The sequence below is a fragment of the Eurosta solidaginis genome, chromosome 1 (assembly GCF_040869045.1).
Source record: "Eurosta solidaginis isolate ZX-2024a chromosome 1, ASM4086904v1, whole genome shotgun sequence".
In the NCBI taxonomy this organism is placed as follows: Eukaryota; Metazoa; Arthropoda; class Insecta; order Diptera; family Tephritidae; genus Eurosta; species Eurosta solidaginis.
The window spans coordinates 243050250-243065545 of record NC_090319.1 but is presented as its reverse complement, the minus strand read 5'-3'; the positions used below and the strand labels follow the sequence as shown (position 1 = coordinate 243065545).

General features: G+C 39.2%; 1 protein-coding gene across 9 annotated transcripts in view; it reads right to left on the bottom strand.

Moving 5' to 3' along the window:
- The window catches only part of Antp (Antennapedia), a 971420-nt gene that overhangs the window by 108498 nt on the left and 847626 nt on the right, over positions 1-15296 (bottom strand). For all 9 annotated transcript variants that reach the window (XM_067760255.1, XM_067760264.1, XM_067760256.1 and 6 more), the window contains one exon: positions 65-321. The gene's annotated coding sequence lies outside the window, so the exon portion shown is untranslated. The remainder of the gene's footprint in view (positions 1-64; positions 322-15296) is intronic.

Sequence of the window (15296 nt, the reverse complement as noted above, 5' to 3'; positions counted from 1 at the left end):
CTGAGTAAAATAAGATATATAAATAGTGAAATAGTGGTAACTATTAAAATCTCAAATTACTTACTTAAATCTGAACACTTAAGTACAATAAACAATCTGTCCTTAGCTTAATATTTGTGAGGTATAAAAATGATTTGCCAATCTCAGCTTTTCGAGTTGAATATTATTTTTTCTCAATTATTATCCTTGTAGACTCCAATTTTTTTATTTTTGTTTGTTTGATTAAATTTAGTAAACTTTGAAAACAATTCGCGCACTTCAAAGTTTCTAAACGCCGCCTCTTATTACTTAATAAATTTTGATTACATTCGAAATGAAGCTCTGAAAATGAATAAAGGGAAAATACATTAGTTTTTCAAATAAAATATTCACCTACTTATCTAAATTATAACATATTGTTTACCGTAGCCTCCCATCTTCTCTGTCCCCTTTTCTGCACACCCCTGCCAAATAATATTTATTTTATTTTTTCTATGGACGTGACGCAGTTCCCTTTTTTCAAATTTGTGAAGGACATACTGACGCAAATATGCATGTATGTAAGTATATAATAAAGTTTTATATGGCATAGACTTGATTTGGCTTGGTTAAATTAGCAACTAAGGCCGAATTTCAGATGATATACATATTAGACTGGGTCGATTTATTAACCTATATCACGCCATCGATTTTTCGATAGGATTTGGGCTCATTTTTCATTTTCAAGGCTCCAAATCATTTTTTATGTATTTTCTTTTCGTGTCAATTGGCAAATGCAAAATTGGTAAATGCAGTTTTTTGAAAAAAAAAGTGTCTTTTATGGAGATTTAGAAGACGATTTTTTTTGCAGGCTCAAAATTTATTTTTTTGGGTATGCGTAGTGGAACTTTTTTTCCTGAGCCCAAATCCTATCGAAAAATCGATGGCGCGATATAGGTTAACTTTCGTCCATACAAATCGACCCAGGTTAATACATATATATATAAGTATAGATTGGCAATTAAATATATTTTGTCGTGAGTTAGGGCATTTATAAAATAAATACTGTTATAAGGCGTTCTTAAACCGAGTTCTGAAATAGGCTGTTAAAAAAAAAAAAAACCTGGAATAAGGTGTTACATAAAAATATTTTGAAGTAGGGAATTTTTGAACTGGCACCTGAGATAGGGTGGTGTTTGACTCGGCAGTCGATTTATGATATTACACTGACAATTTGAAATAAAAAATAAAAAATAAATGCAAGGCGCGATAAGCTTCGAAGAGATTTTAGGCCAAGCTTCTCTTCCAATTTTCGTCGTGCTCGTTTTTTAGGTTTTCCTACAAATTGGAAGGACGGGACCTACATGTTTTATGCCGACTCCGAACGACTTCTGCAAGGCAGATTAGTTTACACCGAGAAGCTTTTCATGGCAGAAATGCACTCGGAGTGCTTGCCAAATTACTTTCCCGCTTAGGAAAACTTTCTTCTAATTGAAAAAACTTGTTTCTAAAATGTTGATGTTGCCTTGTCCGGGGCGTGAACCCAGAATATTCGGTGTGTTAGGTGGACTACGCTACCACCACACCACGGCTGCAATTGAAATATATGTATTTTCGAGAAATCAATGATAATAAAAATTCAAATACTCCAGGAATTTTCCGGGTCCCTTTGTGCGCTCCGGCGATGACAGCCCCTTTTCACCGTGAAATTAATTATTGTTGTTGTTGTAGCGATAAAGACACTCCCTGAAGGCATTAGGGAGTGTTATCGATGTTGATGGTCCTTTGCCGGTAGCAGATCCGGTACGTTCCGGTAGCAAGCCCGACCATCTCGGAAATGATTTGGTATGACCACATGCGTTTTTTTACGCGCAAACGTAGACGTATATACGTGTAAAAACCACGGCTAATAATAGCATTATATATTTTCGTAGCTAAAAAGATTTGCTCCTTTGAGTGAAATAAAACTAAAGAAAAATTTTAGAGACATAAAAGATGCTGATGTGAGAAAAGCGGTCAATTAGTCTCTTCATAGAACAAGTTGGAACAAAAGAGAACAGTGGCCAAATCGTAACATCCCTGAACATGTTGTACCAAGCGGAGACACAAACCTCTGTTGGCCCTAGTGTATAAGCTATAGCTGAATCGGTTGCGGTGAATAGTGGACACACACCATTTGTAGAGGTGAAACATAGACACATATTGCAGTTGCATCTGAGTATAATGCGTATTGAAATTTAGGAGTACTAATATTCCGCGCAGCAATTTCAGAAGAGTAGATAAAGTTTAACGCTTAGCAGTCCATATAAAGTTTAAGCGTATACGTATATATGTAGATGTAAATAAAACTCTTCTCTTCTCCTAAATGGAGACAGCGATTTACCGCACAGGGATGACGAACCCGATCCCGCAATAGATGATGATGGATTCAATGTCCCCCCACCCGATTATGACTAAGTCAGAATAGCAATAACCAAATTGAAAAACAACAAGACCGCGGGCGCTGATGGATTGCCTGCGGAGCTATTCAAATACGGCGGCAAGGAATTGGTAATGCGCATGCATCAGCTTCTTCGCAAAATATGGGCAGCCGAGTGCATGCCCGACCATTGGAATCTAATTGTTCTTTGCCCAGTCCAGAAGAAGGGGGATAGTGCAAACTACACCAACTATCGCCGAATCAGCCTTCTTAATATCGCATATAAGGTGTATTGTGCGAAAGATTGAAGCCCATCGTGAATCGGCTGATTGGACCTTATCAGTGCGGCTTCAGACCTGGTAAATCTACCATCGACCAGATTTTCACAATGCGCCGAATCTTGGAAAACCCCCGCGAAAAAAGAATCAACACACACATCACCTCTTCGTCGATTTTAAAGCCGCCTTCGGCAGCACGAAAAGGAGCTGCCTATATGCCGCTATGTCTGAATTTGGTTTCCCCGCAAAACTTATACGGCTGTGCATAATGACGTTGAGCAATACCATCAGCTCAGTCAGAATTGGGAAGGACCTCTCCGACCCGTTTGAAACTAAACGAGGTTTCAGACAGGGTGACCCCCTATCGTGCGATTTCTTTAATTTGATGCTATAGAAAATTATACTAGTTGCAAAACTTAACCGCTCTGGAACAATATTCTATAAAACATTGATATCATCGGCCGCTTCGTTAGTTCTGCTTACTCCAAACTGGAAAAAGGAGCGGTATACAGGGGTTTGATGGTGAATGAGGACAAGACGAAGTACCTGCTGTCATCGAGCAAAGAGTCAGCGCATATGCGCCTTGGCAACCACCCTACCGTTGGCAGCCATAATTTCGAAATAGTAAAACACTTCATTTATTTGGGAACCAGCATCAACACTAGCAACAACATCAGCTCTGAAATACAGCGAAGTATCACTATTGCCAATAAATGCTACTTCGGACTAGGTAAGCAATTGAAAAGTAAAGTCCTCTCTCGGCAAACGAAAATCATATTTTACAAGTCACTTATTGTTCCCGTGCTGCTATATGGTGCAGAAGCATGGACAACATCAAATGAAACGGCTCTGGGAGTGTTCGAGAGAAAAGTTCTTCGAAAAATGTATGGACCTCTACGCGTTGGCGATGGCGAGTACCGAAGAAGATTTAACGATGAGCTGTACGAGCTATACGGAGACATCAACATAGTCCAGCGAATTAAAACGCAGCGGTTGCGCTGGCTAGGCCATATTATGCGAATTAAAGATAACGCTCCGGCCAATCTATCGGAACCCGCCTATGGAAGCAGAGGTAGAGGGGGGCCCACTCCGTTGGAAGGACCAGGTGGAAAACGATTTAAACTCCACTGGTATGACAAATTGGCGCCGGTTGGCAGAGAGAGGAAGCGACTCGCGCGCCTTGTTGGACGGCCATAACCGTTTAAATGGTAAAGCGCCAATTAAGTAAGTAAAAAAAAAAAAATGCAGCTAACACATAAATGATAAGCTTACACTTTGTTCTATAAGTCCAAACGGTTATTGCACTCTTTTAACCGTCTTCGGACTATCTTTTCATCGCCTTCGCTATTACGGGAGCTCAAACAAAACAATAAAATTGGATCCATCGCAGTTATTTAATTTATTTTTGGCAAGTAATTTGACAGTTCAAAATCTATTGTGAGCTAAAAATACAATCCAACCTAACGTGGATCGTAAAATTTATTGTGAATTAAAAAAGAATTACGTTCCGTTTGCTATCGTATGCTATAATCCCATTTTATTTATAATGTAACGAATTTACTGCAATTCCCCTTATTTGCAATCTTCTGCTAACGTTCGAATCCCTAAGCTGTTGAATAAATAACTCCACTATTCAATAATGCAAAATGGCCTTTATTAAAGTTCTTCACAATAACACTATTATTGCTCGCCAGATAGCGTCTTAAATCAAACTGATTGTCGTGCCTCTATTGTTGCGGCCTTTTATACTCTGTGATTTCTTGTTTGCTGCTAGGCTCTTCCAGAATTTACTTAGTTACTGCTATATAATTATAACTACAGATGTACGTGTATAGCTTCTCATATGTGCGTGTATTTGTGAGCGACACTTCCACAATTATAATTGCATACTTTTGGGAGCATCTCAGATATCTGCATGTGTTTGTGCGTCTCTTCTCCGTTGCGTGTACGTACATATGTGTAGACATAATGTTTTATCTATTGATGTACATACAAGTCACTGCTTAGAATTGGCTTAGAGGTGATAGTATCCCTTAGTGTTGCTAATAGTCGTCACACTGCCCTCCAACTAGGTCTGATCGTCCCGATTAGACAAATCTCTCGATCTAAACGCTGCTAGCCTCTCCAAATGAACCACTTTCATTTTGGTTCGTGGTTTGCCAATGGTTTGTATGCGGTACACTACATCGTTGATCCGTTTTACAACTTTGTATGGGTCTTCCCAATTACACTGCAATTTCGGGGACAAACCTTTTTTTCGTTGTGGGTTGTAATTGTGGGTTAATTGCTTTATCGTACCTCGATTTCATCTTGTCACTCATAATCTTTGCTCGTTGCCTTACCAGATCGTGTATCTCTCTCAGCTCTTCTTCCAAGACACCAGTGGATTTCTTGACATTTCTCTCCGCATCGGCATCTATCCCATACTTCAAATCAGCTAGCAGTCGAAGGTCATTCCCAAAAATTACCTTTGCGGGAGTTTGGCCCGATGTCTCATGTACTGCCGATCGGTTGGCCATCAAGAATAATGATATGTATGTATCCCAGTCCTTATGGTACTTGTCTACTACTTTCCTTAAATGCTCCTTCAATGTTCTATTGAAACGTTCCACCATACCATCGGACTGAGAATGCAATGCAGTTGTCCATGTTTTTCGAATGCTCAATTTCTTGCACATTTCTTGAAACACCGCTAATTCGAAATTTCTGCCTTGGTCAAAATGTAACTCCATTGGTACACCATACCTTGCAACCCAATCGTTTGTAACCAATTCTGCTACTGTTACTCCTTCTTGGTTTGGGATTGGGTATACCTCTGGCCATTTACTGAAATAATCCATAACCACCAGTACGTATTTGTTTCCGCAGTTGCTAGTAGGAAATGGCCCTGCGACATCCATGGCGATCCTTTCAAATGGTGCACCTGAAATATACTGATTCATCTGACCATGACTTCGTGTTGTGGGCCTTTTCACTCTATTGCAAACCTCGCACTTGGCAATCCACTCGATGACCGACTGATGGCAACCAACCCAATAGAATCTCTGCTTAATTTTCTCGAGCGTATTCGTGATTTCAAGATGACTTCCACTTGGACCATTATGCAGCTCGCTGAGCACGTCAGGAATCCTCTTTCTGGGAACAACTATCAGCTTCTTCTTGCATTGATGAAGGCAACCGGATATCAATTCTAAACTGTTCCACTTTGCCCAATATGACTTCGCAATGGGACTCTCTGCTGACATCTCTTCTCTGTTTGGTCTTTCGTTTCGTTCGAGCCCTTGCATAACATGTGACAGATCTGTATCTTCTAGCTGACACTTTCTTAGTTGTTCCTTGTCCCATTCATCCGTACACGTTATAGTCATTAGGCGGACATCTATAATGTCTTTTTCAGCATAGGACTTTGAACAGTGCTTGCATTCCAAACTACATGGTCTTCGTGACATTGCATCGGCATTTCCATGGGTACTACCTTTTCGATGGTCAATGGAAAATTCATAGCTTTATAGTCGCTCTATCCACCGTGCCAATTGTCCTTCCGGATTACGGAACTGCAGAAGCCATTTCAACGTGATCTGTCCTGACAAGGAAATGCTGGCCGTAGAGGTATTTGTGAAAATGTTTAATGCACTCTACCAATGCCAACAGCTCTCTCCGCGTAACGCAGTAGTTCCTCTTTGGTTTTCCAATCGAACGGCTGTAATATGCAACTACCTTCTCCTGTCCATCGACCAGTTGTGATAAAACGCCTCCTATAGCATATCCACTCGCATCTGTGTCTAGAATAAATGTTGCTCCTGGAAGCGGATATGCTAACATTGGGGCAGTGCACAAACGCTCCTTCAATGTTTGGAAAGCCACTTCTTGCTCCTTCTTCCTTTCAAAAGCTTTATTTTTTCTTGTAAGCTCATGGAGGCTATGGGCTACGCTGGAAAAATTTGGTAAAAATCGGCGGTAATATGTGCACAGCCCAAGGAAACTTCTCAATTCATGTAGGTTCTGTGGTCTTGGCCAATCCTTTACAGCCTCTATATTTTCTTTCGCAGTGTAGATGCCCTCTGTCGTTACCTTGTGACCCAAAAATTTACTTCCTTTTTAAACAGCGCACACTTTTTGGGACTTAACTTCAGACCAGCGCCAGCTATTCTCTGGAAAACATAGTCCAAGTTCTTAAGGTTTCATCAAAGTTCTTGTCCAATGCGATGATGTCGTCCAAGTACACCATCCATGTTTTCCGATGTAGTCCTTTCAGTACCTGGTCCATGAGTCTCTCAAAAGTAGCTGGTGCATTACAAAGTCCAAAAGGCATCACTGTAAATTGCCAAAGACCATCACAGACACTGAAGGCTGTTTTCTCTTTATCTTCCTCCTTCACCTCAACTTTCCAGTAGCCGCTTTTCAAGTCCAGTGTGGAAAACCATGCCGTACCAGATAGCGAGTCCAGAGTGTAGTCAATTCTAGGCAATGGGTAGCTATCCTTTTTCGTAACGTCGTTCAACTTCCGGTAGTCCACGCAAAACCTCATTTTTCCATCCTTCTTCTTTACAAGTACTACCGGTGAGCTTCATGGACTAGCTGATGGTTCGATGACGCCGCTGTCGCTCATTTCTTGTATGATTTGACTCACACCTTCCCGCTTCGCAAATGGATTACTACGTGGAGCTTGATGGATCGGTTCGCACCTCCAGTGTCAATTTGATGTTTCACAACGTTGGTGCGGCCTCGTTTGGAACCATCCTGGTCAAATATATTCGCGTACTTTAGGAGCAGTTGTTTTGCCTTACTCTGATAGGCTTCCTCTAGCCCCTGCGTCCATGACGTGATATCATTTGAAAGATCAGTATTACTATATGAAACGTGTTCCTGGAGCTGTTCACAGTTAATAACTTTTTCAGCTTCTTGGCATCTTCCCAAAATAGCTCCTTTGGTCAGTTTGAGTGGTGACTTGAACTCATTGAGTACTCTTACCGGAATACGTCCATCTTGTTTTGTCATAGCCAGGGTTTTTCCTACAAGTATGTTCAATGCTGATTTGTTTGCTGCTTCGACAACCCACAGTTTGTTTGTCCCACAATCTCCATCAACCTTTGCCCAGATGACTGCTTCGGATTTTGGTGGCATTTGCTGACTCTCTTCCACCAGCACTCGTTTACTGCTGTAGCCTCTCTCGTAGCCGAAATTAAGTGGCACATCCATGTTCTTATATCGCATCGTCTTGCTTTGCATATCGATCTTGATGCCTTGGTCGATTAAGAAGTCCACTCCAATTATGATTTCATCAACAATCTCTGCCACTATAAAATTGTGTAGTACCGTGACGTTCCCAATTGCTACTTCACATACTACTTCTCCAATTACCTGGGTGTCCCCTTCCGTGACTGTACGTAATATTGCTCCAAGCAATGGTCTTATCTTCTTGTTGACTAAATCTGATCGAATGATGGAATGGGATGCACCCATATCTACAGTCAGTAAACGTTCCTTTCCATCCACATGTCATCCGACAGTAAGATTGCTTGACCTTCTTCCAATTTGCGAGATAAATATTATGGGGCATTCAATTGAGGGAGCCAGCTGTCGCCTCTTGCGGCTGACTCGCTTTAGTTTAACGATTGAGTGGATTTTGAGATTTGCTCATCTCCTTCAGCTCTGCGTTTACGGCCGCCCACATTGCTGGAACTGTTAGGATTGGTACTGCAATAACGCGCAATGTGCTCTGGCTTTCCACATTTAAAGCAATTGACGGCATCATCGTTTTTCTGCTGCGTTCCTTTTAATGCTTCCAAAATTGTGTCTACCCAGTCTGGCTTTTCCACTTCGACGCGATGAGCTTTGTATGTCGGCTTACTCAAAAGTGACGCTGTTTCCTGAGTCAGCGCATGGGATACCGTTTCTGCGAATGTGGGTTTTGGGTTTGCATATGTCGCTCACTTCGTTTCTACGTCCCGTATGCCATTTATAAAACTCTGGATTTTTACCCTCTCGGTGTACTCCACGGGTGTGTCCGCATTTGCCAAATGAGCCAATCTTTCAACATCCGAAGCAAACTCTTGTAAAGTCTCATTAGCTTTTTGGTAACGGTTTTGCAATTCTATTTGATATATCTGTTTCCTGTGTTCGCTTCCGTACCTTCGTTCTACAGCAACCATCAATGCGTCATAACTGTTCCGTTCGTACTCTGGAATAGTCTGTAGGATTTCCGCAGCTGGTCCTTTTAAAGCTACGAGCAATGCATTCCAGTTGTTCACTGTTGCGGTCTTCTCAAATTGTAGCTTAAAGACCTAGAAAGGAACAGAACCGTCAAAGGATGGTGTTTTTACCTTTGGATTACTCGTTGAAAATGCTGGGCGATTTAGTTGCAACTGCTCAATACGTCCTCTCAAAGCATCCATCCTCGGCCTGAATTTTTTCTTCAAACTGTAAAATTTTTGTATCTTGCGCCTCCACCTTCGAGGAAATACGTCCTTCTTGCTCTTCCAGTTTAGCAGAGATCTGCGATGATATCTGTGCTGAAATTTGCGCCGACATTTCGGATATCCGTGCCTCTTGTGCTTCAATCTTCGATGTTATTTCAGATAAAAAATTTCTGCAATACGTGTCTCCTGTGATTCCATCTTGGATGCCATATATGTTTTCTGTTCTTCCAGTTGAGATGACATTTGCGACGACATTGATGTTGCTGTTGATGTTTGTGCAGATAATGCAGCCAATATCATGGTCAAGTCTGTGCTCGTAACTGTCTGCGATGTTTCAGTTTTCTCTTAAATTTTTGTTGTTGTCTCGTCCCCACCAGGATAAAAGACACACCCGTCCACATCAATTCCTTGCGACTCCATTACCTCTCGTAGCTGTGCTTGAAGTTCGATCTTATTGCCGGTTGTATTCAATCCACGGGCTTCCAACTCCTTTTTCAGTTGCTGGATCCTTAATTCACTTAACTTCGCCATGTCCTTGTTGTGCTCTGTAACTCTGGAATTTATTCAACAATTCCTCTTCTGACACCAATTGTAACGAATTTACTTGCAAATCTTCTTATTTGCAATCCTCTGCTAAGTTCGAATCACTAAACTGTTGAATAGGTAACTCCAATATGTAATAATGCAAAATGGCCTTTATTAAAGGTCTTCACAATAACACTCAAACTGTGCAACAAAGAGCTTGCTTAATAACCAAACTGATTGATAGCTCAAATGAAACTCTACTATTGCCCGCCAGATTGCGTGCTTAATCAATAACTGCTTGATAGGTCAAATCAAACTGAATTCCAGCGCCTCTACATTTGCTGCCTTTTATACTCTCTGATTTCAATGTTTCATCTTCTAGGCGCTTCCATTTCCAGAATCTTCTAGTCCATCAGCTCTCAAACTTCTCAGCTGTATCTACAATTGCACGATTTTATAGCTTCTCTCATTGCATACTTTCAGGAGTATCTCAGATATATGCATGTGTTTGTGCATTGAATCTCCGCTGCTCGTATACGTACATGGTACATATGTGTAGACGCAATTATTGCTTCGTTATGATTGAATTATTGATGTGAACTCACGTCACTGCTTAGCATCGGCTTAGAGATAGCAGCACCCCTTAGTTTTGCTAATATTCGTAACAGTATATTAATTTCGTCACGAAACCCAAAATTGTAAGTCCTTAAAGGAAAATAGATAGACCCACCATTAAGTATACCGAATTAAACAGGATGAAGAGCTGAGTTGATTTAACCATGTCTGTCTGTCCGTCTGTCCGCCTGTCCTCTGTCTGTTTGTATGCAAACTAGTCCCTCAATTTTAGAGATATCTTGATAAAATTTGGTGAGCGGGTGTATTTCGGTGTCCGATTAGACATTTGTCGGAACCGGTCGGATCGGACCACTATAGCATATATCCTCCATACAACTGATTTTTCAGAAAAAGAGGATTTTTGTCATATCTTACTCAATTTAACAGATTGAAGCTTCAAACTTCACCATATAATTTCGTATATTGCACATATTGTTGCCTGAAAAAATTGATGAAATCGGTCGTATATATAGCATATATCCCCCACAACCGATTGTTCAGATAAGAAACTTTTCGTAATTACTGCCCTATTTTAAAAGCTAGAGGCTTCAAATTTCAACTATTGCTTACTTATATAGCATATATAGTTTTCTTAAAAAATCATAGATATCGGTTGTATATATAGTATATATCTCATACAACCGATTGTTCAGATAAGAAACTTTGCGCAATTTCTGCCTCGTTTTAACAGCTAGAAGCTTCAAATTTCACCAAATGTTTAAGTATATAGCATATATTGTTGTCTGAAAAAATCATAGAGATCGGTGGTATACATAGTATATATCTCATACAACCGATTGTTCAGATAAGAAACTTTGCGCAATTTCTGCCCCATTTTAACAGCTAGAAGCTTCAAATTTGACCAAATGATTACGCATATAGCATATATTGTTGTCTGAAAAAATCATTGAGATCGGTGGTATACATAGTATATATCTCATACAACCGATTGTTCAGATAAGAAACTTTGCGCAATTTCTGCCCCATTTTAACAGCTAGAAGCTTCAAATTTGACCAAATGCTTACGTATATAGCATATATTGTTGTCTGAAAAAATCATAGAGATAGGTGGTATATATATTATATACCCCATATAAACTGTAATTTTTGCCCCTTTTGTATGGCTAGAAGCTTCAAAATTCATCAAATAGTTACGCTTACGTCATATATTGTTGAAATACGTGATTCGTAGTCATAGTTTTTACACGCAGACCACAAAAAACCTGAAACTTTGCATCCTCACACAAAGTACCTACCTGTTTTTTATTTTATATTTATCTTAAAAATCATTTAGGTATGTAGATCTGTTCACTATATATTTCTTATCTTACACTTCCGATTATTCGGAGATTACGAACGGGATAAGATTATTGTTCAGCTCCATTCATGAAAGGTATGAAGTCCCGTTCTTACTTGTTTATATTGAAGTTATGTTTAGCCTATGACCATCCTTGGAAGGTGTCTAGTGGGTGATCCCGATTTATACCTGCGCACAAACATACATTATTTTGAATTTTATATATATATAGAGATAGAAGATTTAGATAGAACTGACGTTAACAAAAAATTTTAACGGCCGCAGATTACTAAACGTACAAAATGAATAACAGCCAAACTCAACTCTGTGGTCAAACTTGAGCTGTTAAAATAACCTAAGTTTGTACGGCAGCCATAGTTCTGAAAAATCCCATTTGTAGGGAAGGTGCCACGCCCCTTTTCCCCAATTCCACATTTTACTGGGGGCGTTAAGATTTAACGTCATATACTACATCCAGAGATATGCAGTATGATATATGTATTCCATTTGTATGGGAGGTGCCACGCCCCTTGTCCCTCACCGCACATTTTTTTGGTGGTGTTAAGGATTGACCTCATATAACTCCTTACTGAATTTCAATGTTTTAGCATGACCACCTTCAGAGATATGTAGTATCAAAAATTCCATTTGTATGGCAGGTGCCACGCTCCTTTTATATATCGAAATTATTTTTAGCCTATGACTATCCCTGGAAGGTTTCAAGTGGGTTGTGCAAATTTGGTTGTGAGTGGTCCACCCGTTTAAGACGCAAACCGATCTATACCTACATACATAATTTGAATTTTATATATATAGATATTCGTGATAGCTATTGTTATCCAAATATATCAGTGATTGGCGATTTTCCTTCATTCGATTCTTTTGAATCTCAATCACCTCTGGCAGCATTTCCCCAATAGCGACTACGGCGATATTTCTTCATGAAGAATGAAAATCACCTCTGGCAGCACTCGGTTTGTTTACTTTTAGCTAGTTTGCTCTTTCAGGCGACGTTATTATACTCAGCTGAGCAGAGCTCACAGATTATATAAACTTTGTTCGCATAACGGTAATCCGTAACGGCATAAACTAATCGAGATAGATATAGACTTCTATATATCAAAATGATCTGGGTGAAAAAAGAAATTCATTTAGCCATGTCCGTCCGTCCGTCCGTCTGTAAACACGATAACTTGAGTAAATTTTGAGGTTCTTGATGAAATTTGGTATGTAGGTTCCTGGGCGCTCATCTCAGATCTCTATTTAAATTAACGAAATCGGACTACAACCACGCCCACTTTTTCGATATCGAATATTTCGAAAAATCGAAAAAGTGCGATAATTCATTACCAAAGACGGATAAAGCAATGAAATTTGGTAGGTGCGTTGCTCTTATGACGCATAATAGAAAATTAGAAAAATTTTGGACAATGGGCGTGGCACCGTCCACTTTTAAAAGAAGGTAATTTAAAAGTTTTGCAAGCTGTAATTTGGCAGTTGTTGAAGATATCACGATGAAATTTGGTAGGCACGTTACTACTATTACTATATGCGTGTTAAATAAAAATTAGCGAAATCGGATGACGAACACGCCCATTTTTAAAAAAAAAATTTTTGTAAGTCAAATTTTAACAAAAAAATTAATATCTTTACAGTATAAAAGTAAATTATGTCAACATTCGACTCCAGTAATGATATGGTGCAACAAAATAAAAAGATAAAAGAAATTTTCAAAATAGGCGTAACTCCGCCCTTTCCCATTTAATTCGTCTAGAATACTTTTAATGCCATAAGCCGAACAAAAATTTACCAATCCTTGTGAAATTTGGTAGAGACATAGATTTTATGACGATAACTGTTTTGTGTGAAAATGGGCGAAATCGGTTGAAGCCACGCCCAGTTTTTATACACAGTCGACCGTTTGTGCTTCCGCTCGGCCGTTAACACGATAACTTGCGCAAAAAACGATATATCTTAACTAAACTTAGTTCACGTATTTACCTGAAGTCACTTTATCTTGGTATAAAATATGGCCGAAATCGGACTATGACCACCCCCACTTTTCCGATATCGAAAATTACGAAAAATGAAATTAAATGCCATAATTCTGTACCAAATATGAAAAAAGATAATTGGATTGGTTTTTTGACGCAAAATATAACTTTAGAAAAAACTTTGTAAAATGGGTGTGACACCTACCATATTAAGTAGAAGAAAATTAAAAATTTCTGCAGGGCGCATCAAAAGCCCTTGGAATCTTGGCAGGAATACTGTTCGTGGTATGACATATATAAATAAATTAGCGGCACCCGACAGAAGATGTTCTGGGTCACCCTGGTCCACATTTTGGTCGATATCTCGAAAACGCGTTTACGTATACAACTAAGGGCTACTCCCTTTTAAAACCCTCATTAATAATTTTAAAACACATTCTAGAGTCACCCCTGGTCCACCCTTATTGCGATATCTCGAAAAGTAGGCCACCTATAGAACTAAGGCCCACTACGTTTTAAATAATCATTAACACCTTTCATTTGATACACATGTCTTACAAACACATTCTAGGGTTACCCTAGGTTCATTTTGCTAAATGGTGATTTTCCCTTATTTTGTCTCCAAAGCTCTCAGCTGAGTACGTCATGTTCGGTTACACCCGAACTTAGCTTTCCTTACTTGTTTTAAATTGATATTTTTATAAACGACGTTTTGATCTGGTTGGCTGCGAAAATTTGGTTGTATTAATTTATTAAAAATCTGTTTTAATACCGAGTGAAAGATGACAGCAAACTATAGTAAAAAAAGAAGCGAAATGTGGCAATTTACGAGCCCATAAATGAAACGCATGCCAAAGGTAATATTTGCAAAAAAAAAAAAATATTTCGTACAAAACATCCCAAGATAATTTAAAAAACCTATGCAAAGCCGTCATCCAACTGCCAACTGCCAATGGGTAACCCATGCCCATGCTTTTCATGAGCGATTTGCAGCCGTTCAGCACAGTTGAAGACAGACGATTTCGTACGTTGTAAAAGCGCTAAATCCTGCTTATGAATTACCAAGTCGGCAAGTAATATCAAGGACTATAATTCCTGCATAATATCGCAGAAAATTAGAATTTCGCATTACATAAGTTTACAATAAAAGGTACATATTTTTTTCTTTTTATTGCAATTTTGGTTCATATATTCTGTATACTAAACTAAATTAATGCATAACATCCAATCTACTCCGGTAAACAAACTTTAACATTACTTTTTTATATCTAAGAATACCAATTGCACAGTCGCTTGTTAAAATTAAATTAAGCGATATAAAAAATAGCCGCGATTCAAAAATCGCCATCACTATTTTCACTCATAGTTCAAAATCGCTGTATCGCCTATTACTAATCACTGTCGTATACAATTGTACATGTACAAGCTCTAATTGGACAACCATAGCTTAAAAACTCTTGCATAGTTTTAGGCGGTGTATAGCCACGCTTGCGACATCTAAAGATAACTTCTGTCAATCGTGTGGTAGAAAGCTTCGCTAAGACTCCAGATAAATTCTATTGACTGCCAGATGTCACAGAGAAATTTAAAGGCTTTTGTGGAATGCAGGATTGGTTGCACACTTTGATTTCAACAGTGTGACTCGAGCAACCAAAACTAAAAAAAAAACAAAGATTTCGACTGCTGTGTGGAATGAATATCACCCAATCTCAGCTGTCGCTTCGCATTGCATTTTGTATTAGCAATTAGCCAAAGTCACGAACGTGCATATTTTATGTTTTGAGAAAAACG